Source organism: Vigna radiata, chromosome 2 (genome assembly GCF_000741045.1).
Source record: "Vigna radiata var. radiata cultivar VC1973A chromosome 2, Vradiata_ver6, whole genome shotgun sequence".
Classification (NCBI taxonomy): domain Eukaryota; kingdom Viridiplantae; phylum Streptophyta; class Magnoliopsida; order Fabales; family Fabaceae; genus Vigna; species Vigna radiata.
In genome coordinates this window covers 21,217,744-21,220,991 of record NC_028352.1, presented here as the reverse complement: position 1 = coordinate 21,220,991, position 3,248 = coordinate 21,217,744, and positions in this window count along the sequence as shown.

Sequence of the window (3,248 nt, the reverse complement as noted above, 5' to 3'; positions counted from 1 at the left end):
TTGTAGTTATCTTTAGTTGTGATAAATGGTTTCTTAGTTGTGGTAGATGTTAGTTCACATCAAATGGTAAAGTATATGAATATTTACAGACCCATAGATTATTATGATCAGTGATATTTTTGTAAATAAATGTAATTATTAGACGTCAATTAGTTATAATCGGATATTGAGAAGTCCAACGTCCTATTGGGTGAATTTTTGCGAAAATGTTTCGCGCGAAGGTAAAAATGTACTTATGTATGCCCTAGAATTAGACGTCAAAAGGTTATAAAACGTCAAATGTCCTAGAAGTAGACATTATATGTTAGTGAGTTCAATAAAAATTTGAGCGCGAGATTGAAATTCATTTACTTTATCTTAGCGGAAGACCCTCTTCTCTGCTCAACCTTTTCTTGAACAAAGTCTGACGACCAACACATATAATCTTTCTTTCATTTGATACAAATGCATGTTGATTAATTACTTTAGATATGATTTTCATTTGTTTTGACCGATTGTTTTCGTGTTCTTGTCCTTTATAGGCACATTCTACTTTCTCTCTCACGAGTGACAACACTTTATTCCAATGAACCCACATTTTTGAAGGTTAGTTTTCATTTTTATTTTCATTTTCGTTTTCAAGAACTTGTTAGTTGAACTCGTATGTTGTTGTAATTTGTTATTCATAGTACACTACATGTTATACATTTAAGCATTAGGGTAAAACTGATAGTACATTGAAAACAACTCCAAATGACCTGCAAATTTGTTCAAAGCACCAAAATATCATGAGAAACCCCAAAAAAAAATTAGATCAAAATTCAAAGTCTAACTATTTTAAATATTTTTGCAAAGTTTGAAATAAAATAATTTTGTTTTTCAAAAAATAGGAAACAACATTTTCTAGAGAATTTAGAAGGATTAGCTCGCTATGCCAGTTACTACGGTATCAAAAAATTTTTCCTACCCCAAATCCATATATAATAATAACAAATCGGACAACCGGAGCAAATATTATGGTCGTTTAAAGATCTATCGTTGTTTAATTTTCAAATAATTTTTATACTTCATAGAGACCCAAATTAAGAGCTCCTGGTGTTTGTTTTTTTTCCTGAACTAAGGGTTCTAAAAGAATGGTAAAAAATATCCAACAAAAATCAACAAGCATAACTATCAAAACCAAAAATCACAAGTTAATACTACTATTGTCATAACTTTTGTGCTTTTGCTTATAGTTTTTAATTCATGCGGTATAAAATACAAAAGAAATGGATTAAATTTGTTGTTTTTAAGCTTTTCAGGTGTTGCAGAGTTGTAAAAGAGATTACAATTAATTAAAAAAACGAAAAAGTTGACTAATGTTGAACAATGGCAAAATTCGACTTAATTGACGTTAGTTGACGTCGGACAATGGCAATATCCAATGTCAATATGCTCTATTGGGGACGTCAGATTACTCTGTGTCCGATGTCAATTAACGTCGAATTTTTTGAATTCGACATCAATTTAACGTCTCCCGGTATGACGTCAACCTCAAATTCGACATTAAAGGCCGAAAAATACCGTCGTTATATACTATTTTTGTACTAGTAGGCATTTCTACAATATTCTAGAATTCGTATTACATTTTAATTCTTTTATTTTAGGAGCTTGTACATTCTTCTAAAATTTGCATTACATTTTAATATCCTCCTTAGAGCAAATTCGGCAACTCCATACATTGTGCGCAATAGATCAAATCTTGGTAATGCCTTCATAAAAATATATTCAATTTGATCTTCTTTATTTCCTTGACCCATACTTCTTGCTTCGATGCTTCTTCAAAATAATTAGGCTCAATCATGGCCATATTGCAAGTTTCGTATATGTCTACCAAAGATCTTACTCTTCTTGGACTAGATTTAGGTGAAAAATCTTGTTGTGGAGGTGGAAAAAGTGTACCTGAATTTTCTTCTTGAGATTGTTGCATTGAAAGTAAAATGTTGCTTTTAACAACTTTTTCTTCTTTCCAATTCCAAGAAGCATTTTCCTCAACTTCAACATCTCGACTGATGATGATCTTTTTTGTTTGTAGGTTGTAGACTCAATAGCCTTTTGTCTGTGTGTTATATCCCAAGAATATTCCTCGTATAGTCTTGTCTTCAGGCTTGTGCCTCCTTTGATCAGGAACATGTATGTAGCAGAAAGACCCAAATACTCGTAAGTGTTTAGTTGACGACTTTCTTCCACTCCAAGCTTCAACACGAGTCTTGTCTTATACTGTCTTAGTTAGACATCTATTTAGAATGTAAACTACAGTGTAGACTACTTTAGCCCAAAAAGTGTTAGGCATACTTTTCTCTTTTAGCATTGATCTTGCCATCTTCATAATGTGTGATTCTTTCTCTCTGACACAATTTTGTCGTGGAGTATATACGACTGTAAGTTGTTTCTCTATGCCTTCATCTTCGTAAAATTTGTCAAACTCACGAGATGTGTACTCCTTGCCACGATCACTTCTAAATACTTTTATCCGTTTTCCACTTTGCTTCTCAACAAGGGCCTTGAATTTCTTGAATACTCCAAAGATTTCTGACTTTGCTTTTAACAAATAGCCCCATGTCATTCTAGAGAAGTCATCAATGAAGAGGATGAAATACCTGTTGTTGTGATGTGAAGGTGTTCTAACCGGTCCACAAACATCGGTATGAATCAAATCCAATAAGTCTTCTACTTATCATGCTTTGTCTGTCGAGAATGGTAATCAATGTTGTTTGTCGAGGATACACTCTTCACATGATTCATTATTCTCCTTCAAACATGGAAGATCTCTCATCATGTTTTACTGATATACAAGCTTTAAGGCATATGTGTTGAAGTGATCAAATCTCCTATGCCAAATCCATGAGTCATCAACTTCTACCTTCATGGAAATACTAGTTCCAGGTTTGAAGCTTGTAGGAAAGCTTCTATTTCTCTTCTCCATTTTTACTTGACCAATTTCTATCATTTTATTGTCATAAATTTTGCATGTATCTTTCTCAAAATGAATAGAGAATATCCATTCTTCATCATTTGGCCAATACTTAAAAGATTTTCTTTAATATTTGGAACTGGTAAAAAAACGTCCTTGATGAATTTCGTACCTTTCTTTGTCTCCACCATGACAATTCCTTTACCTCGAGACTCCATTGTGGCACCATTTCCTGGTTGAACTTTGACATTGACAGATTTATCAATGTCTTTGAAGATGCTTTAATCTTTCACCATGTGATTATTGCATCCACCAT